This window comes from Lissotriton vulgaris, chromosome 7, assembly GCF_964263255.1.
Source record: "Lissotriton vulgaris chromosome 7, aLisVul1.2, whole genome shotgun sequence".
Classification (NCBI taxonomy): Eukaryota; Metazoa; Chordata; class Amphibia; order Caudata; family Salamandridae; genus Lissotriton; species Lissotriton vulgaris.
The window spans coordinates 1,404,322,138-1,404,346,080 of NC_141695.1; positions in this window are offsets into that span (position 1 = coordinate 1,404,322,138).

Below are 23,943 nucleotides of genomic sequence, written 5' to 3' on the forward strand. Positions count from 1 at the left end.
AAAGAGTGCGTGGGTGACGGCCTTCCTTGATTTGTGGGGGATCCACTTGAAGGTCTTTCGGAGGATTCAGAGGGTGTATGGGAATATGGGAATCCCCCCTATAGGTCCCATTATTCAGTGCCCGAAAGTTCTAAGGGCCGTTAAATCAGTGGTATCAGATGCAATGGGTCCTGACTGAGTACTTAGCTGGTAATCCCAGAAATATTGTAGTCTCGTTGGGTAAGAGGAGACGATCAATAAATCTGGTGATGGGTTTAGCAGTTGGTCCTCAGGTCCCAGACATGGAGGAAGAATTGGCCCAGTGGAGCTGGGTCGCGAGAGTCTTGAGCAACACCCGCCCTCCAGCAGAAAGGAGCGATCCTTTTAGGTAGATTGGGGGGGTCAACAATTGTCATGGAACATGTCTGGTTCGGTCACAACAAGACAAAATAGAACTCCGGCTTGGGTACGGCTGTTTTTAATAAAGTAAACGGACGTTCCTTTTGGACACTAAAAATATGGCTGAGGTCAGTTTCATAATTAAGAGGGCGTGGAGAAGTGTGGCTCAATGGTTAGAGCGGCAGACCCTGATGCTTAGGTCTAGCCCAGGACCAGGGTTCAATTCCCTGCCACGGCGGGTCTTGGGCTCAAAAAATCCACGGACCTGATAATTCTCGCCTCGGTGCCTATTCCAATCATGGAGTCCCACTCTGCAACTCTGGGCAATAGCTTGCCTAATCTCCACAACGGCCCCCACAACGCTAAGGATGTCTGGCCTCCACCTTGGGGGTGCCCAGGAGTGGACGCCTCACAGGGAAAGCCAGGATGGGTTCCACGGCGGTATTCGTACAAGCGCCTTGAGACCCTTGCGGGTGAGTAGTGCGCTATACAAGTATCAATTTACAATTTACATATGCATAGCAGTCAGGTGTGTTCCCGATAATATCATTCAGTGTTTTGAGGCTCAAATGGAAGAAATTCGTAACTCAAGCTCTAGCTCTGTTGGCCTTCGCTTGCCTAAACAGGGCACATACCATTTGAAAATACTGAATCAAGAAATTAATAATTAGTTTGAAACCAGCATTTACAGTTCCCTATGGTTCGTCAGCAGTAAATTTATCTCCTCAAACAAGTAAGAATTCACTGCAAACTTAGTGAAAGGAGAAGGGACCATGATTTTAAGTGGGTTGGCTTAAAAGAAGATGCCAGGGCCAAAGATTCTAGAAAGCACTGGCGCCTGATAGCGGAATATTGCCGCTTAAGCCAGAAGGCTCTGCCTATTCCGATTCCAGAGAAGGTCTGGGTAGATCATATTTCCCTATTATATAGGAACAACAGTCCAGTCGTTCACATGACCATTGGAGTGGATGTCCTCTTTTTCGCAATGTGGTCCCCCGTCTGGGGAGGAATTAGTGGGGTTTATAAAAATGGCCAGAACATCTGCCACGCAAGGCCCGGACGGAATCCCGATTACGTTAATTTAAAAGGAGGCTGTTGCCTGGGATGCTTTTGTTGCCCCGGTGTTTAATTATTGCTTTCGAACTGATAAGATTCCCCTTTCTTGGAATGGAAGTGTCGTAGCCTCCTTGTACAAAAAGGAGATCAAAACTTCGCCATCCAGTTTCAGGCAGATTATTTTATTATTATTATTATTATTAAATCGGTTTTATACAGCGCACGGTTACCCTAGAGCATCCCAGCGCTTTGCCAACAGAGTATACCAGAAATAGCAGAGGCAGAGAAGATCAGCAGAAAAGGAAAGTTTTCAGTTATTTTCGAAAGCGCAGAAGACAAGGTTCCGCGCGTAGACATAGAGGGAGGGCATTCCAAAGGGTGGCGACATTAACGGAGAATCTCCTTCCTCCTGATCGGGCCTTTTTTACCCTAGGGACAACAGTCAGATGTTGCTGGTCTGAGCGTAAGGTTCTGCTGGCTTTATACGGGATCACCATCTTTTGAAGGACGGGAGGGCCTTTGCCTTGCAAGATTTTATGCGCGAGGCAAAGGGATTTAAATTTCACCCTTTCCCGTATTGGCAGCCATTGTAACGCCCTCAGTGCTGGTTTAGCTGACAGGGACATGGGGATGTTGTATAGCATTCGTGCTGCCGCATTCTGAACTTGTTGAAGTCTGTTCAGAGTGATCTCAGGGGCACCGAGGTAGATCGCATTGCTGAAGTCTAACCTAGACATGATCAGACCCTGGATTAAGAGCTTCCGAGATAGAAAAGGAATCAGAGGTAGTACTTTGCGTACCGATCCGAGGAGACCAAAACAGACACCCGCTAGTTTAGAGGCCTGGGTTCTAAAGGAAAGATCTCTTTCCAACCAAAAGCCTAGGCTCTTCATCTCAGCCTTTGGTTCAGGGGGAGGTCCTAGGCAGCTGGGCCAGGCCAAGCAGGGGAGAGAGGGGGTTTTTGGTCCCATCAGCATTATCTCCGTTTTGGACCCATTCAGTTTTAATGCTGAGTCCCCCATCCAAGAATAGACTTTTGAAAGGCAGGCGTGAAGTATCTGGGAGTTGTCCGTGGATTGGGAGAGGGCAAACACCAGTTGGGTGTCATCGGCGTAGCTCACGATCTTGATGTTAAATGGAGCCACCACATCCTCCAAGGGGGCCATGTACACATTAAAAAGTGTAGGACTCAGGGAGGAACCCTGGGGCACGCCACAATGGAGGTGGGGGATGCCGATCGTGCGCCCCCTTCCCAAACCTGGAAGGATCTTTCGCTGAGGAATGACCTGAGCCAGTTCAGCTGGATGCTGGATGCTTCAGGCCAAATAATTTGCTAGAAGCATCCTATGTCATCTGCAACAATGGGCCCAGAACCAGAATATTATACTCCAGTACAAGCCGGTTTCAGAAAGAAAAATAGTATTCTCGATAACATTACGATCCTTCAGACCATATTAGAAAAATATATATTTTTTTACACTGCATGCCAGTCTATACTGCATTTATTGATTTATCCACGGTGTTTGATAAAGTGGACCGCCAAACGCTGTGGAGAAAGCTCCTTCGGCCGGGCATCCCACATCATCTTTTGGGTCTCATCATGGAATAACACTCAGATACCTGGTGCCAAGTTTGATTGGAGGATTGTTGGGACGATCCCGTAAGATTAGAACACATAATTGGCTTAAGAAGGTTTGCCTGCTGGACCCTCTTTTGTTTCCTTTATATATATATATATATATATATATATATATATATATATATATATATATATATATATATATATATATATATATATATATATTTATATTCACTGAAAAAACCATAGGTTATAGACCATATATAGTTAGGAATTAGCATTTACAAAACCTTATTTTACTCACACAAAACCATTGAAATTTCATATATAGTTAGTTGCACTAACTATATATCGCGCCCCCGCAATCCACTGCTGATCATGTCACATATTACATCATTCATGACATGGTCAGTGACATCACTGATGACATCACTGATGACATCACTGATGACATCTCAAATGACATCACTGATGACATCACTGATGATAACATCCAGTGACTGTATGTTTCTGAAAAGTCAAAATATGTCTTACATATTGAAGAATGAGTGGATGTATAAGTGTCTGGATGAAGGATTTAGTAGGTGCATGACTAACTGTATGAGTGAGTGATTAAATGTGTCTCACTGAGTGCATGGGTTAGTGACTAAACTGTCTTAATTTGTGAATCATTATAAAAGTTGTTCTGTAAACTGCTGCTTATGTTGATCAGTAGCTTTATGATTAAGTATATGGGTTAATGATAGGTTGCCCAAGTATTTGTATGAGAGAGTGAGTGTGAGTGTGGGTGGCTGTGAGGTGTGTGACTATGTGCATAGATGTGTGAGCAGTTGATTCACTAGATGTATGGGTTCAAAAGTGCATGTGGAAACATCTGTATGGGCAGTTGACTGTGTGCATGAGTGTATTGGTGAGTGAATGGATATCTCAGTGCTACATGTCAAAGTAAGTACATATGTAAAACACAGTACATGTGAGAGTTGACATATATAAATAACTGTGCATAAGAGCCAGTGAATGTGTGAGTGGCTGTATGGATCATTGTGAACTTGTATCAGGGATTGTATAAGAGAGTAAATATGTGTTAGTATATGTTTGAATAAGTAAAGTGTGTATAACTGTATAGTAGAGGAAATGGAAGTGTGATTGATTCTTTGCATGACTGACTAGGTTTGTGAGTAACTCCATGGATGAGTGACAGTCTGTGAGCTTCTATTTACTCTGAGTGTATCTAAGGTTATATTAGAGTCTGAAGAAGTTCACCCTATTATCACATGAATGATGTCATCAGTGATGTGATCAGTAATGGCAAATGACATGTCATCAGTGATGTCATCAGTGATGTCATTTGAGATGTCATCAGTGATGTCATCAGTGATGTCATCAGTGATGTCACTGACCATGTCATGAATGATGTAATATGTGACATGATCAGCAGTGGATTGCGAGTGCGCGATATATAGTTAGTGCAACTAACTATATATGAAATTTCAATGGTTTTGTGTGAGTAAAATAAGGTTTTGTAAATGCTAATTCCTAACTATATATGGTCTATAACCTATGGTTTTTTCAGTGAATTTTCAAGGTTTTGTAAATGCTAATTCCTAACTATATATGTTCTATAACCTATGGTTTTGTAAGTGAATTTCATTGGTTTTTTTAAAGCTAATATCAAAACCTTTAAAATGTATTTTTCTTTAAATCTTAAAATATATTTTACATGTTTTTAGTACAATTTTTTTAAAATTATTTTTATTGTTTCGCTCCCGGTCCGCGAACCGGTTAGCTTCCCGTTAGCTCAATTTGGAGCCGCGACCCGGTCCGCGAACCGGTAAACGTTCCGTTTGCGTAACTATCGCGTTAGAAAACAACATCGTGACGCGTCGCGTCAGCATGACGTTTCGCGTTTTCGCATGATACGTCATGTGAAGCGCCAAGTTAGCGTACCCGGAAGCGAACCGGAACGCGGCGCAAAGCGTGTAACGTAAACACAGCAGGTCATGTGACTCGGTAATAACACTTTTCATTGGTTCATTTCACTTTTGGTTTCCTAATGATGTAAGACTAGGTCATGTGACCTAAAATTAACACTTTTCATTGGTTTAGAACTATTGTTCTTCCCAAATGATGAAAACCCCTCCTTGTTTTCTCACTCTGACTTTCATCTTGGTGAGAGAAAGACCCTTTGTTAACAGTGACCAATGGCTTCATTAGTAGCTTCAGCTGGTTCTTCCCCACCACCTCCACCACATCCAAGGAAGAGAGGACCACCTGCTGAAGTTATAATTCAGCAAGAAGATGAAGAACAGGAAGAGGAGGAAGAGCAGGAAGAGAGACAGTTTTTGAATGAGGAGCCCAGGAGGTATCATCGAAAAGAAAACTATATTTGGCAATTTTTTTAATTTCCCCAGGGCCAAAAGAAAGTCAATGCACGGTACGTAACTTGCCTTATATGTAAAGATAGACTGTCCAGAGGGACCGACAAGAAGTACAGTTTCGGCAACTACACAATGCATCAGCACATGAGTAGGTGGCATCCTATCAACTACAGTGCTGCGCAGTTACGTGACGAGCAAGATAATCCCCCTTCGATGGCCAGAAGATCAGTAGTACAGGAGGTGACGGGACCAGAGGCGAGGGAGATGGTCCCCAATATACAAATGAGGTTTGGGGAAATCAAACAAGTGTGCGTGCGTTGCAATCAGATAATTTGCTACAGAGAAAGTAGCATCACTCTAATCAACAGAGCTATTGATAATCATGACTGCCCGGACCGCCCCAAAGAATAAATTCTTTTTTTTTTGTTGCTCCTGTTGAGCCCTTTACAATGAATCGTTTTCGTTTTCCTCCACCCCAAAAAAACCCCCAAAAAATATAAAAACGTTCAGAAAATACAAAAAAACTAAAAAAAAGTTCAGAAAAATAATTTTAAAAAAAAACAAAAAACAAAAACAATAAAAAAAGTTCTTTTCAGAACTACCTCCCCGTTATAAAAAAAATTGGTAAAATATTTGGAACTCTGCCAACCTTTATTTCACTTAGTTCGCTTCCGGGTTCGCTCTCCGGTACGCGAACCGGGAGCGAACCAAAAATTTTTTTTAAAAAAAAGAACAGTAAGTATAAGGGAAGGAAACAGACAGTTATGTTAAAAGAAAGACAGCTATAGGGAGTAAACTAGAGATACTGTTACCCGCAATCCACTGCTGATGATGTCACATATTACATCATTCATGACATGGTCAGTGACATCATCAGCAGTGGATTGCGGGTAACAGTATCTCTAGTTTACTCCCTATAGCTGTCTTTCTTTTAACATAACTGTCTGTTTCCTTCCCTTATACTTACTGTTCTTTTTTTAAAACAAATTTTTTGATCAGTCAGAAACAGTAACAATAATAGAGACAGAGTGAGTGAACAAGAGTGAAGAAGTATGAGTAGAGAGGGACTGAGAAAAATAGTGGAAGGAGTAGAGTAATTAAGTAATAGACAAAGGAATGAGGGAAGTAGCAAAGGCAGGAAAGTAAGGGTTAAAGAAATGAAGCAGTGGAACTAATAGAAGTTAAATGTGATAGAAATATAACAAAAAGAGTACAAAACATTTACCTTATAATTGTCATTAAGTTAGTCATTTGTTATTTTTATACTTTCAATCTGTGAAAAAGAGAACAAACATTTGACAAATATTAAAACATGTTTTTAAAAATTAGAAAAGACAAGGGAAAAGATTGAAGGACAAACAGTTTTTCAACAACTTTGACACTTACAGAAGCCTCTGCTTCTCCATGCCCCTACACAGTCCTAAAAATATACATTTTAAACTAACAGTATCTTGATGCAGATGAAGTGAGTCCTATCTTGCAACATGGTGCATCTTTTGCATCACTGCTGCATCGGTTTCATGTGGCACGTTTTTTTTACAGCACAACACATCTGCCTAGATGCATCAATTTGTAATTTTGTCGCCTTATAGCAAAACTTTTCCACCGCCACAGCGTCACAAAAGTGACGCACAGTGGCGCAAAAGAGGCATACACCTATCATAAATCTGTCCCTAACATGTTAAATGATTGATTCAGGATGACGATAAGGTGTAGCCTCTCCAAAGGTTTGTTTAAGGTGAGGCCTACTCAGGGTTGCATATCAAATTTATAATAATAAATAATACATAATAATAATAGATAATACATGTGAAGGCCTACCAATGAAGTAAATCATGTCCACTTCACTCTTGAACAAAGGCCAGACCTCTTCTGTGTTCGTGGACAGACCTAAACTTCATCTGCACAATGTCATTCGTAAACTTAGGAAACACAGGTGATGTAATTGAAAAACGAGGAGTTTCTTTTGCTCATTTCACAATCACATCACCTGTGTTGTCTTTGCTTAGGTATCTCATAGTGCAGATGTAGTCCAGCATATGAAACAGTACCCAGAAATGCAGCAGTGTATGCATTAACGTTGACACTTACAGAAGTCTCAGTTTCTCCATGTCTACCTCACATTTCTAAATGTATATCATAAGTACCAAAAGTAGAAAATTAATTATACATGTTAAATGGTTTATTTTTGCTGTTCTCAGAATGTATCAAATTTCACTAAAATCAGTGACTTGAAGGTATTCATCATGTAACAGCGGGGAAAAAAACCACAATCAAAATGATTGTGTTTAAAAAACCCATACAACATAAGAAATCTGAATTCAAAACTCCTTAAAATTAACTTACTTTCCATGACGTCGAAGGATGTCCTATGAACAGCTTACACTCTGTTGTGCTATTAATATTTTCAGCCCGCCACTTTCTGAAAGAAAACCTCCATCGTTTTGAAAAATATGTTACATGCGATAAAAGACTTCTCACATTCTACCACATGTTTCCACATGGCCAAATCATGTTAGAGCAATTTACAACTCTTGGAATTCTTGTAAGCAAATCCCGTCATTTTCTATTTTCGCAACTTTCAGAAAGAAAACATTTAAGATTACTTTCACAATCCTGGACTACTAATATCTTACCCTTCTTGCTCACTCATGTTCTACTTTTCCTAGGACACTGATACTGCTTACTATGAAGCAGACTTACTTGCATCAGGTTTATATAGTTGGATTTTTAAAATGACATTATAATCAAAAGTTTTGACCAATAATCTAGACAGCATTGTAGACTTACATTCCCTCTACTCCATGAACCTCTTGAAATTCCTCAGAGCACATCCCGAAATTCTTTCCTTAAAATGTTGGTTTTAAAAACACCAGGTAAGAATTTTTAAGGTCATACGGCAATTTTTTTTTGAAAGTTATAACAGAATCGTTGCAGAATGACCAGCCGTTTCTAGACTTTAAATAAGCTGTGTAATGTCCTGATGTTGTTGAAGGACCGTCATTATAGATAATTGCTGCAGTTACAAAAGTCCTTCCTGATATTGACAACTGCGAAGCAACACATTTTTTTATTAAAGTTGTCAATTTTATTCCATCAGGCCTACATCGTTGGAACATTAAAATGACATACTGGCCATATCTTCGTATAAATAATGTTGACATCATTTCAGATTTACATTGGCGACACTCCATGTTGTGATCAGCTGCTTTTACTAGCTTATTAAAAGACACTGATTTACTGTCTGGCAAAGTTAAATATATAAATCTTTCTGAGTCTACACTAGTAGTACTTGATACCCTACAGTTCTCGCAGTCATGCTGCCATTGATAAGAAAGCCCAAACAGGTGATCTACATCTACACCCTCATCTTGCAATACATCAAGCATATACATTAAAAACTTCAGAGAAGTCTGTTTGACCTGAACATTCGTCTAACAGATAACGAACTTCAGACACACTTTCTACTTTTGTTCTATCAGTGCTACATTTCTCTAACACAGAATTCAACAAACAGCATAAACTTTGTTCCGAATTGATCACAATCTGTTCTTTTAAAGTCTCTAGTGAAAAGACAACATTAACAACTACATTAGCATAGCAGTTGACACCAGAACTGTTTTCAAATTGAAAACCAACAACATCTTCAACAGAATCCATTTTCTTTCTGCTTACAATTTTCGGTTCATCGACTTTTGGGCTTTTTGCTACAACCTCCCTACTATTACTGATATTTCTTCGTTTCCGGCCTACCACACGTCTCTCAAACAAAGGATATTGAGGCAAATGTGGCGCATACTCTCTTCTTAACCTATTGTATTCCTTAACACAATCTAGATCCGCACAAATGTTTGTGACATCACAGTCAATCAAGTACAATCCCGATAAAGTTCTAACTCGTGACAATGCCACATATGCCATACCCTCCTTGAACACAGAACTGCCAATATTCACCAATGCACTATCTACACTTAAACCTTGCGATTTATGGATTGTCACCGCATATGCCAAGCAAACAGGAAACTGCTTACGGCGAACATATAAGTCTTTAACAAGCAAAAACCTAGCAGAACAACGGCCAATTAGCTGTACTTCCTCAATGCCATCAAATTTAATTTTTAAAAATTCAATTCCATCTCTACTTCTGTATTTCTCAAAATCAACAACATTACCCATTGATCCATTTACCAGACCTCTTTCAACATGTAAATTCCTTCTCAAAATGATTCGGCAATTTAAACACACATTCAAAGTCTTTTCAAAACCCGCTGTTTTAGATACAGTCTTCTCTAATGAATCCAATTTTGATTTCAAATTGTCAGACAAAATAATTGTTGCTCTCATATGCTCTATTCTGTCAATAGCTTCCAGTTTCACAATCTCTTGCTTTTCTAAATGCAACATTTTGTTGTTGAAGATGGCACATTCTGCAAGAGTTGGCATCAAACATATTCCGGATTTCTTCTCAGTAATTTTCTGAAAAATATTCTCAGGCACAACGTCTTGTTCTGGATATAAATTTGACAGTAATCGTGCATGTAAAGCTTCTTTCCCATGCTCGGTCACTTTTCCAATTCTAACATCTTGTAGAATATTCTTGTAATCTTCATCCTTCGCCTGGCGCATATTTTCATGCAGTTCAGCATAATTGAAGTTTAACCATATATTGACGTTGCCAATGCTCCCTAGGCACTTCCTGGTATCTTCATGCGTGAGCATTTTGAACACAGGTTGTCCTTTCACTGGTGTCAGCTGCAGAAGATCTCCGAAAACAATGATGTGTTTGCCACCAAATAACACATCATACTCAGTTTTAAGAACTTCTTGCATTCTCAAATGCACAAAGGCAAGCATGACATTGGAAACCATGCTTACTTCGTCAATGATAAGAAGTTTCATTTTCCTCAAGACTCTTGAAACTTCACAACAAGCATCTCCAGATAACTTGTGGTATTGTAATTTGTTGTCATTCTCCACTGGCAGCATCAGTAGACGATGCAAAGTAATACCTTTAATGTTATGTGCTGTCAGTCCAGTTGGAGCAGTAACAACACAAGACAGCGATGACTCAGTCCTTTCCTGCAAATAACAAGAAATTGCTTTAATGAGGAAACTTTTTCCAGTTCCCGCTTCTCCACTCACGTACAGTCGGACAGGCTTCAACGACGTACATGAGCACTCTTTCTTCTCATGACTTAATCCATGATCAATTTGCTTGGTAACTTCATCATATATTTTCCTCTGCTCAACGTTGAGTTGTTTTTCCAAGTCTTCTAAGTTAACCGCATCCTCCTGAGCATGTGCCATGGCTCTTTCCACTTCATTCATAGCAGTGGCAGCTTCATTTTCGATAACAGGTCCTCCTAGTGGATCCTGACTCAATGAAACAGAACTCTGACTGTCCTGAGAACTGTCTCTGGCAATCTCGGCTGCAATCGTTGCTTCCTGCTCAATTTCCAAAGTCAACATTGCTTGATATTTGGGAAAAGCAGGACATTCTATGGTCTCCTTGGCGGCAGTGAAAGAGTCTTCGTAACAGAGAAAATCTCCAAGCAGTTCCTCTTCTGCACGCCAAGGCTTGAAAAGTTGCAAAAGTGCTAAATAGAAAAACTCCTTTTTTTCTGGAGATTCGCCACTCAATTTTCGATGGTTTACCAAGTGGCACTTTCTTTGCTTGACCAGACATCCCTCACTTCCAATTACAGCATACACTCCTTTCTCAATATCTTCTTTGATGTTCCTCTTGAATATGTAATTTTGTAGAACCTCATACAAACAAACATTCTCAAGGTGACTGCTTCGATTTGGATAATATGTATCCAACATGTTGGTCTTCAAAATGTCGGTACTGTTTGGCTCCTTTTCCACCAAATACTCAATTTCCCGCACAGGTTTCAGAACTCGATTACGCGTTGCAGCAAGACCAAGACTTGCCCAAACGATACTCCTGGATTTGGCATAAAGACTTGCTGAAGACAACCGGTCAGAACATTCGTAAGCTCCGATTTCTCGATGCGACAACATCTTCAGACTGAAACTGTACAACTTCTTGCTGAGGCTCTTTTCATGGGAAATGTCCTCCCACATATCCTTCAATTCTGTCTTTTCTTTTTTGGTGATGTAAGATGTCACATACCGAGCCGCAGCCATACAGTTGTCAGCCACAAACTGTATATCCATGTTAGCATTCCACATGGACAAAATCACTGGGTTGTAGTCGTTGATGTACTTGGACTCTTCGTTCCTTTTCAAATTATATGTATTTTTGGGTGATTTCCTCATCACATTATGTCGCAGAGAAGACATCAAACTGTTCACTCTTCCTTTAGAAATCACCGGTCGTGGAAAGTTGAAACGACATTTGGTGTAGAACTTGTCCTTGTTTCTGAATTTACGACGACAGTACTTTCCACAACGATGGCTTTGGAAACGTAGAACTTGTTCTCTTAGGCTTTTCTTCTCCGTTGCGTTTGGAACAGCACACATAGAATACTGTTCTATGAAACTCATCACTAAGTCATCCGGATCTGTTCCAAATTTAGGTGCATCCTTGATCCACAGCAGCATATGTATATGAGGAGCACCTCTTGCTTGGTACTCCTTTCTCCAGAAGAAATCCAACACCTCTCCAAGAGGTGGATTCTTCTTATTCATGATGAAAGACATCATAGCTTCAAATCTATGATTGAAGTACCTGCATACATTCACTGGATCCAAAGAACACAGTTCTCCGGGTGTCTTGAATTCAATGTTTTCAATGTTTCCATTTGCCTCTCGTAGAAATTCAAGTAAGTCTTCCCAGCCATACTCGGCACTGCTCAGAGTGAGGAACCATGTTGGAGTTCCTAAGTTCCTCAGTATACATTTTAAATCACCATGACGACGGTACCAGTACTCATTAGTACCACGCTGACACGCCATGAGATTAATTAGGTGAGAATCCAAAATACTGTCTTGGACATTGACTTTATGCATAAAGTCACTTGCCGAGATGTTTCGCATCTGTATACCACTTTTCAAGATGTGGTTCACTGCATATGATAGTCCAGACAGATCGCTTTCAAACAGGAGATGAAACAAATAGGGAATGCATTGACGAAACCTAGGATCTTCTGCATACAATCGTAAAGTTCGGTATTCAGAAGCAGGAATTTGATGAGGTCGCTCATCATATCTTCCTCCTTGACCTGTTGGAAATAGCTGTGGGAAACACCGAGCTTCCAAACTTTCCTCCCAAACACTAATGGGAGTCCCTTTGGCTTGTTTCATTTGAAACAACTCAATAGCATTCCCCATGACTTCCTTGGAATGCAAAGGATGAACACTATAATGTTCATATATTTCTTCACTTTTAGAGACTTCTACTTTCTCAATTTGGCCAGCACACAAATCGCTATCCTCCTCATCACTTACTTCCTCTTCTGCAACATATACATTCTTATAGTACTTATTATTTTTTTTCAAATACAATGTTGCCTTTTTGACTTTCCTAACATCCACTAAATCTTGCCATATTTTCTTATTCTTTGTCAGAACCCCATTAACTAAGATAACCAGAGGTTCCTCATCCACTTTTTCTACTCCAATTGTGTTAATGTTTTTGTTCAAATCTAGAGGCAAATAAACAACTCTTCCCTTTAATCCTCTCTGTAAATCTGATGGAGGCAACTTCCCTGTCTTTGGCTCCATTCTTACAATAGCCTGAAAGGGATGGATACTTTGAATCAAAATAGATTCATAAGTATTTAAATCCTTCAATTCAGAAGGAATCTCAACCAATTCCAGATTATTATGAACCGCCCTAGCAGGCATCTGGTTTTGGTTTAATTTGTTACAACAATAAGTACACACACGGTGATCCGATCCCAAATCAAAACAATTTTCTACCATCAAGTATGTTGCGAAATCCTTCCATTCACTACTATTTTCCCTTTCACTTTTTGCATATAAATCCACTAACTTAATCTGATTCTTATAATAAGTGCGTCGACAACACACACAAGTGAAATTAGGCCTCTCACTTGATTTCACCTGAAACGTGGCAATTTCCTTCTGAAAATTTTCTGTACTGGAAACCTGTACATTATCTTCAACATTACCCTCTACTTCTGGGTCAATTTGAACATTCTCATCTTTACTTCCAAAGTAACAAAACTCAATTTCTTCACAAATATTCTTGACATCTATTTCAGAACCATGCAAAAGAGCAGCACATAATTGTTTAAGCATAATTGCTGGACTCTTAGCATAATACAACATTCTGACTAATTTCCTCACTTTATTATGATGCACTGCTAGCATCCTGAAATGATGAAAAACACTCTGGCATACTCTCCTGGAAAGACAAGCCAGTGAATGACCATACAAACCAGTCGCTTCTCTCACTCTGCAAGGATCTAATTCTTGCAACAACTTCATTTTCTGCTTCAAACTTTTCTTATTAAATGTCCGTACAAAATCACAAAGCAAATTGATGGAATCCTGTCGCACACTGCAAATAGAACTACACTTCCAAATGTACACAGGACCCTTAGGACGTCTTCCTAAAACCTCATTACCCAACACCTCTTCTGTCTCTGTTGTCACAAGTTTTTCTTTTTCAACTGGACAACCATCTTTCACTTCATAAGTTCGACCACTGGTGTCAACTGCAAGCACCAAATCATTATCCTGAAAATAACTCTCCTCATTAAAAAATGCCTCACAACTTGAACTATGCATCCATTCTCCGGAAAAAACTTCACAAAAATTACTTCGATTAACTACTCTCTTCCATCTACTATTTGATTTGAAATCAGAAATTACCTTGTTTAGTTTCCTAATTCTATTGATTACCAAAATAAATAACTTTCGCTTAATTTCAAAAGCCTGATCAATAATTTTCTCTACATTTTTCTTTTTCTTATAAAATGCCACTTTCTGTGGGCCTTTCTTAATATTTTTTAACAAATTAACTATTATCCTATTGCGGATCATTCGTTTTCGAATGTCCCTAAACTGTTGTTTCCTTCTACTATCATGCACAGAGTTATCTCTTGCTCTAGCAGTAACATTTTTGATTGGTCTTTCCTTTCCGTTTAAATTGCTTCTCTTTTTCTGGACTGAAACATTTTCTGGAGAAATACTTTTTTTACTACAAATATTTCTTATGAATGATTTCGTGCTCTTACCCGGAGCTTTCTTGGTGATTTGACAAGTTTTTTTTGGAGAGGACTGCTGCAGTAATAGATGAACCTGCTGTCTTTGACGTTTTCTAGCCTTTCTAATTCGATTCTTAGTTGGCATTTTCAAATTTTGAAATGATCTGCAGTTGAATCTGTGGTAAAATATAATACAACATGTTATTAACCACTATTACCAAACAGTAAATGAATAACAGTCATCAAAAACTTAACACCCTACTTATTATTTAACATAGCAAATCTTTTGCACCACCACTGCGTCACAAAAGTGACGCACAGTGGTACAAAACAGGCATACACCTATCATAAATCTCTCCCTAACATTTTAAATTATTGATTCAGGATGACGATAAGGTGTGGCCTATCCAGAGGTTTGTTTGAGGTGAGGCCTACTCACGGTTGCAGATGAGATTTTCGCTTGTTGAAGAATACAAAGGAGATAATACATGTGAAGGCCTACCAATGAAGTAAGTCATGTCCACTGCACTCTTGAACAAAGGGCAGACCTCTTTTGTGTCCATGGACAGACCTAAACTTCATCTGCACAATGTCATTCATAAACGTAGGAAACACTAGTGATGTAATTGAAAAATGTGGAGTTTCTTTTCCTCATTTCACAACTACATCACCTGTGTTTCCTCATTGACTTAAAATGTCCTTAAGACACATGAAAGCGTTTTTTGATTGCCTTTGCACCATTTTTGGGTCATTTTTAACATGGCTATGTAACTCCCATAATCAAAATCTAAATTTGCCAAGCACAGGTGGGAGCATATTTACAAGAAACTTGCCCCATGGAGAAAGCTCTTCAACATAAATGAGAAAAATAACACCATAGACACTCAAATGCCTTATAAATATGCCCCAAACAACCTATGAAGCTCTAGCAGTACATATCCAGAAATGTAATTGATTTCAAAAAACGTTTTTAAATACAACATATAAATCAATTGTATACCTACATTCAAGAGGAAATGACTTAAAATGTCCTTAAGACACATGAAAGCGTTTTTTGATTGCCCTTGCATCATTTTTGGGTCATTTTTAACATGGCTATGTAACTCCCATAATCAAAATCTAAATTTGCCAAGCACAGGTGGGAGCATATTTACAAGAAACTTGCCCCATGGAGAAAGCTCTTCAATTTAAATGAGAAAAATAACATCATAGACACTCAAATGCCTTATAAATATGCCCCAAACATCCTATGAAGCTCTAGCAGTACATATCCAGAAATGTAATTGATTTCAACAAACGTTTTTAAACACAACATATAAATCAATTGTATACCTACATTCAAGAGGAAATGACTTAAAATGTCCTTAAGACACATGAAAGCGTTTTTTGATTGCCCTTGCACCATTTTTGGGTCATTTTTTACATGGCTATGTAACTCCAAGAATCAAAATCTAAATTTGCCAAGCACAGGTGGGAGCATATTTACAAGAAACTTGCCCCATGGAGAAAGCTCTTCAATTTAACTGGGAAAAATAACATCATAGACACTCAAATGCCTTATAAATATGGCTCAAACAACCTATGAAGCTCTAGCAGTACATATCCAGAAATGTAATTGATTTCAAAAAACGTTTTTAAACACAACATATCTGTTTCAGCTTACATGAGAGACCATGGAATGGCCTCCATGTACAACAATAACTTGCGTTACTGCATGCAAGATTTCTACACAGAATGTGCAATTACAATTTCTCAAAGAAACAAAATCTATTTGTATATCACTTGAGACAAAGCAACATTTTAAAAACACAGCTTTCTTCATCATTTTCTCCTTAAATCATACTATTCTCTATCTAAATTAAATAAATCTTTTCTCACCTTAGCAAATACTTTTTGAGTTTCAAAACAGTCTCAGAAATACACCAAATTGTCTTCAGCAGAACAAAGAGTATGCACTCAAGAGGCTGCAGCTATAGAAAGCACAGAAATGCTGATATTCATTACACATATCTCTCATGTTAGCCAATCAAAACTCTTCCCTCACTTTTTTCAAATCAAAACCCTTCCCCCCCTCTGCCCTCCCTGCCTTTTTTGCATAGCAACCACCTCCTGAAAGACCTCTGATGTTTGCAAGTTCACACAACAATGTTTCAATTGAACTCTGAACTCTCAGTGCACCTGCGTATCCAGTGCAATCTTTCATTAAATGTTTTTTCCTTGACCATTCAAATTACATCTTTCAAAGAACACATCCATGCACCCTAACTTTCTGTTTTCAGAAATAGAAATCCACCAATCACTGCTAATGAATCATTAGCACTGAAACTCCACAGTTTTTTTTCTTTACAAACTCCTACTGTTTCAACTGCCCTTTCATTACCACACTTCATCTGACTGCAGCGCAACCTTCTCTCACCATGTTTTATGTCTGGATTGTTGGACATAGTTACATCTACTGGGCTCAAAGGTATGCTGAGAACAGAAATTTACCTAACCTCAATTTACAAGATGTGGAAATTAAGTGGTTGGGCCAAAGAGGATTAAAATGTCACCAATTGATACCATTGGTGAAAACCTTTATGCATTTGCCAAAACCTGACCTGTTAATTGTGCACTGTGGAGGTAATGATTTGGGCACTTTGACTGGGGTAGGTCTGGAAATGCTTTTAAAGGACACCTTTGAGCAATTAATGGCACTTTTTCCTCAAACTGCCTTGGTATATTCAAATATGCGCCAAAGACAGAAATGGAGGTGGTCGAACCAATTTTGTCCACAAATTGAGAAGTCGAGGAAACATGTAAACAAATCTGTTTCAGCTTACATGAGAGACCATGGAATGGGCTCCATGTACAACAATAACTTGCGTTACTGCATGCAAGATATCTACAGAGGAGATGGAGTTCACTTCTCAGATGAGGGCAACAGAATTTTCATTCTGAATTTAAGACTGTGCATTGGTACCTACTTATAAGTACCTAAATGTACCATAATCCCAAAAGCTCTTCTCAGAGCTACCCTACATCTGATCACTCACAATTATTATTTTTTTCTAACTTTTTTCACTAATTTTCAACAAAATACGCTCCCCGGAGCGCTATCCGGTACGCGAACCGAAAGCTAACCTCGCGGAATTTCATAAAAAAATGTTTTTTTTCGCACATATAAGCCTCCTTAGCCACCCTCAGAAAACCTAGGGGGTCAAGATAAGTCTACCATGCCCCCTTCTACCCATTCTGAACATTATTTGCCCTCCATCTTGTATCTTAATTCGACCGAAACACAAAATGGTGGACTCCCGTAACGCTGCTGGTTCGCGAACCGGGACGCTTCCCGGGAAGCGGTCCAATAAAAAAGGTGGGAAAGTAATTTACAGAAAAACGACTGGAGACACTCTCACCAAATATAGATTAGCTCATACTACATACCAATCCCTTTCATTTTCACAAATTTGATTGAAATTCCATTTAGCCATTTAGCCTGTAGACCTCTCTAAATACCGTGAGGTAAATTACTTCACAAAACACATCTGAAGTGTTGGAATTGACAACCAATGAAAATGTTACTTTCATTTTCTACTTTTATTACCTGACATATGATTGGTTATATACCTGAATATATATAAAGGAAGAGAAGGAAACACAGCCATTTTGACTACTACTTGTTGTACATTTCAATTGGATTTTCACTAATCACTTCAACTTCTTTGTAAAGGTAAGTTGTTATTTTTAAAACTGAAGTATATTGTGCACTATAAGTTAATATGGTAAACTTTTTCTGATAGTTATATACTATCCCTCTGTAGTAGTTATAGATTTAGATAGACTTCTCTGTTATAGTTATGGATGGAGTTAGGCTTCTCTTGTATAATTATGAATATACTTACGTTAAATCACATACACTTTTTTATATTCCTACTTCCACTCTGATACTATACACTGCCCAAAGATAAATTCACTGATAAAAACTGCCTATCTAAAATTAATCCCAACAGTGCCCTATCTCTACTAATATATATTTTTTTTATCCAAATTTCAGGCAAAATGGAAGGCGAACACAAAGTTGAATTTGAAATTGTCCTGCAAGAGAGCAGCCAAGAAATAATTGATCCAAATTATATTGAATTTATGGATGAAACTTGGGACGAAGAACTACTGCAATGTGTGCAAGCAGTAGATGACCTCCTTCAAAATTTTACACCCTCAGAGATTACAAACTATGTTCAATGAAAATAATGACATTTCAGACAATGAAATGTTAGCAAGTTTATTAAATTATGAAACACAATCACAATAATAAATAATTGCTTAAAAAATAAAGAAATTAAAAAAATAATCAACAAAACCAACAATCAATTAACATACAGTATTTGAAAAGTCTATCATTCTTTTTTCCTCATAGTACGCTCCCCAGAACGCGGGCCCTTTTAAAACCTCCACATAAAACCTAGGGGGTCAAGGAGGATCTACTATGCCCCCTTATGGTAATTTCCCCCTTTGTTTTGGCCTCCTCTTGTCTTTCGATCCCACCGAGAGACAAGATGGCGGCCGCTCCGGACTGTTTAGAATGTTGACAGACACCGAACAGCCAATCAGCTTCGCTTCGCGAAGTTCCGTTACGCGTCAAGTACGCGAACCGGAGCGCTAACCGGAGCGCTGTCACAGATATATATCTTTTTTTGAATGTTAATTTCTCAAAATCCACTGGAGCACATATATTGAGACCTAGCAAAGGCACATCGGGCTAACAGTCCCTACAATTTTGCCAAGTTTCCTGCAAATCCATTCAGCCGTTCGGGCTAAAAGTGAGGCCAACCGCCCTATGGAAATTAACATTGGAAAAATGCATTTTGGGACCCCCCTTTTTTCTCGGCCCCCCCTTGATGAACCCCCCCAAATTTTCAGGGGCTGCTCAGAAACAAAATGTTCCATTTTCCTGAAAATTTCAGCCAATTCCGTCCACAAACGCCAAAGTTATTAGACATAGAATTTTCAAAAATCCCATAGGGAAAAAATCCTAACTATATATACCTACTGGCGACCGCCAGTAGGTAATATATATATATATATATATATATATATATATATATTACCTACTGGCGGTCACCAGTAGGTACTTATAGTTAGGACCTAGTTTCCATAGGAAATCCTCAACATTCTATTTGGAATAACTTTGGCCCTGGTTGAAGAATCTTAGCGAATTTCTCAAAGAAGATGGCTCGGTCCGCTGCGCTCCTTCCCTAAAAGTTTGGGGGGGATTGGTCAAGTGGGTGCTGAGATAAAAGGGGGGTCCCAAAACGTGTTTTCTCCATGTTATTTTCCATAGGACCTTTAGACTCGGCTACAGGTCGAACGGGTGAATGGATTTATAAGAAATTTGGCAAAACTGTACAGTCCGGCTCGCAGATTACGCTTTTTTTGGAATGGTGTAAATCCGTTCAGTAGTTGTTGAGAAAATTAAAGTTAAAGTCAATTATATATCTATAGGCGCGCACACGTGCGCGCAACCAAGCGGCTGCGCGTGAGCGGTATTTTTTTTGGCTGCGTGACGTCTGTTAACGTTCGATTCGAAGGAAATCAGGAAGTTTTGTCCGCCATTTTGTCACTGCGAGTAAATATATTGTTCATTTCAAAGCGTTGAAACATGGAAAGGGGAGAAGGTAGAGATTGTCTTCCTGCGTAGGTTTTCTCAGGGTGTGCAGTCAGGCCCTTAAACGCGAAAAGATATAATTTTTCTCCGAAAAATAAATACGGGGTGCGCGCACTCGGTCGCGCACACCTATTTACAAGAGTGTGAAAATGGAGGTAAATCAGAAGTTTGAGTGCTTAGATATAAGGTGGCTCTGAAAAGAGCCCTTGTGTTAATTGAGTGTTTTCTGCATTTATAAGTAAGTACCGATGCAGAGCCTGAGGAAGATTCTGTTTCCCTCATGCGTGAAATGAACACCGTCTCTCCTATAGACGTCTTGCATGTGGTAGCGCAAGTTGTTGTGATAAATAGAACCCATGCAGAAACAGATTTATTTACATGTCTCCTTGCTTTCTCAAATTGTGCACAATGGTGATTGGACCAATTCCATTTCTGTCTTTGGCATATATTGGAATATACCAAGGCAGATCGAGGAAAAAGTGTCATCAATTGTCGAAAGGTGTCTTTTAGAAGCATTTCCAGACCTACCCCAGTGATTGTGCCTAGATCGTTCCCACCACAGTGCACAATTATAAGGTCTGGTTCTGGGAGATGCATAAAAGTTTTCACCAATGGAATTAATTGGTGACATTTCAATCCTCTTTTGGAAATCCATGTTATGTGTACATTTGGTAAGCTGAGGTTGCAAATTCGTCTGCTTACTGCATATTTTTCACTCCAGTGAATATAACTGTGTCCTATTAGCCAGACCTTCATTTTCAAGGGATTTATAGTCGTCCTCCGATCGGTTCTGGAAGTGGAATGGTAGTTAGAAGTTGAAATTTTAAATAAAGAAAAAGGAAGAGGCTGGGTGTGGTTAAAAAAATAAAAATTATTGGTTGATTGTAACAAGTGGAGAGTGAACAGGTCAATGTTTATGTTAAACGAAAAGTACTATTGGGTGTGAAAAAACAAGACATGTAACAGAGTTGTGGATTGGCAGGTGTTTCTGGAGGGAAAATAGTGTTATTAGTTAGCTGTAGAACGTTGAGAGATGAACTTTTGACCTGTGCCTTCAGCAAGGTGCAGAATGAGGTGTAACCATGGAAACAGCCGGAGATGGCAGTTGGTGATGGGTTCACTCTTTGGTGCCTCTGCATCTGAGTCTGTTCTCTGGTGGCTGGAGGACAACTGTTTGTTATTGTGGAGATGAAAGGGTGATAAGGAGAGAAATACGACATAGCGTCTGGCCTGTAGAAGCGTGGGAGCAGTGATTAACTCTGAGTAAAGCGGAACTGTGTCGGTGCTTAGTAACAGTAAAAAAAAAATGTTAACAGTGGTATAACTGTCTTACGGTGCGCGACCTACTAAGAAAGAGTTCACTGGCCGTAATTGGCTTAGAGGTTCTAGTATCAGTAAGTGAGTTCAAGAAAAGAAAACATTCAGGACTTTATTTATGAAGGCCTTGCGCCACAGGTGCGTTACTTTTTCCCATTTTAAAAAATGAGGCCCCGGCGGCGGAAGGTCTTCATAAATAAGGTCCTCAGTGTCTACAGTTAAGGTTATGTGGAACCCATGAATAGTTTTTCAATATGAAATCATTTCAGTTGAGATTATGGATTAAAAGAGAAACCGTGAATATTTGAAATGTTTATTTAGAAATGTACTATTTTAAAGGCAAATCATTAAGTAATATGAGTACAGAAACTGCAAAAAACACAGTAATTGGTATTGTCAGTAGTACATGGAATACAAACGCTATAGTTGAAGAAAAATGAATATAGTTGGAAAAAAACATTGTACAGTCTTATAAGGAAGTATATTATATTTTAAAAAATGGAAGAAGGTTTGTGGCCTTTCAGTTTAGGAACGATATATGAAAATGCAAGTGGTTATCCATCATTACTTTATGAATCAGCTGTCTAACAACACGAAATCATAATGTCCACTGTTAGTAAAGCAAATAGGTCTGTTCTTCAAAAGAAAATATGGAAAATAATGTGAAGAATATAGAAAACCAAAAGGAAATGAGGACGTCAATGGGTTGTTTGAGAGTTATTGAAGCATTGTTTAGGCAAAATAGGTAGTTTCTGCTTGTAACAGGAAATCAGTTTTATCATTTGAAATTATGTCAGCTATCCAATGGAAAAGAGTAAAGCAGTACTGATAATCTGTTATAATCGGAGCCTCTTTTACCATCAGAGTGCAGGTCGGTGGGTTTTCGATGTAGCTCGCTGTTAGGAAAGAGTTAACCGTCCATTGTGTAGGCAAAGTATGCAGCAAGTGCCTCTAACATGAAATCACTGTTATCATTTGAAAACATGTCAGCCATCCAATTGAGAAGATCAAAGGAGCATTCATGATCTGTCATTATTGGAGCGTCTTTTACCATCATTGGGCAGCTCGGTGGGTTTTCGATGTAGCTCTCTGTTAGGAAATCTTGCGCCGCTGCGAATATATTCCAATGACCCAGAACTCCTTGTATCGCTGCAAAGGCCATAAACCCTCAGTTGTAACAAAGCTGTTCATGATCAAATAACGGATTCATGAGGTGATTGTAATTCGGTTCAGGAGGTACCAAATTGCAGAGACATAAATCCAGGGCCCACGTGAAATCACAGCTCAGGCAATGAAATACAGGCTGCACACAGGTGAAATACGAATATCGAAATGATAATCGATATGATGCATTCAAAGTCGAGAGTGGTAAGATGCCGTAGTAGTCAAGCATCCTCTGGCGAAATAGTTCTAAGTGGCCCGGCTCGTTTGCGAAGGCAGGAGGGACATCCATTTTGAATTTCCCAAGATGGTAAAGGAAACGGCGCAGCACCGCTGGTTGTATAGCAACTCCACAGAATTAGGTCGCCGGCTATGCAGTGGAGAGAAGCAGAATGACTTGATACATTTTCTAAGAGTCTAGTCACTTATATATTGCTTAGTGGTTATTAAAAAAGTAGCTTTTTTTGAACTGGAGGATGCGTTAAAAAATAAGGGAGTGATTTGAGGGAGTTGTAAAGCAAGGTCAATTTTTTTTTTACATCAATGCTGTTTTCTGTGAATGTTAGCTTAGTGAAAGATATGTGTGTGAGCAGATGCAACGTTCAGTTTTAAATGTGACAATGGCGGTCTTGTTCATGTCTTCCGATTCAAGGTCGGTATTCGCTGCCAAATACAAAGATTAAGAAACGCATGCGTGGGGTACATAGTGTGCATTCTTAAAGGAAAGCAAATGAAGGGTTATTTTTACCGCGTTAGCATTGTCGTACAAAAAGTTATAGTGATTTCTATTATATGTGAAGAAAGTGTCACTGATGAAGACTGAAAATAAATCCTTATAAATGATACGGACTGGTGTATTTTAGAAAAGGTTTGTAACATTACATGAATTGTGTAAAAAAAATAATGTAATTGAAAGTGTATGGTTTGAAAATGAAAAGTAGAGGTTTATAGTTCATGTTTTGAAAGCAGTTCTAGAGGGTCAGAAGAAAGTGTATGGTTTGAAAATGAAAAGTAGAGGTTTATAGTTCACGTTTTGAAAGCAGTTCTAGAGGGTCAGATGCATGATAGATTTATTAAAAATAGAACATGTTTTTAAATAGTATTTTGGAAAAAATATGTGCCTTTATGTACTATTTACATTATGTGCCTGTTGCGTATTCTTTGAGTTTTAGTAATCCTGTGTCTTATAAGTTTTCTAGGGGCGGTTTGAGGTTCATGGTGGGTTTGGGCAGGGAGGGTAGGTTGGGGGTTTGTAATAGGGGGTTCGTGTTGGGTGGGGTGGAGTGC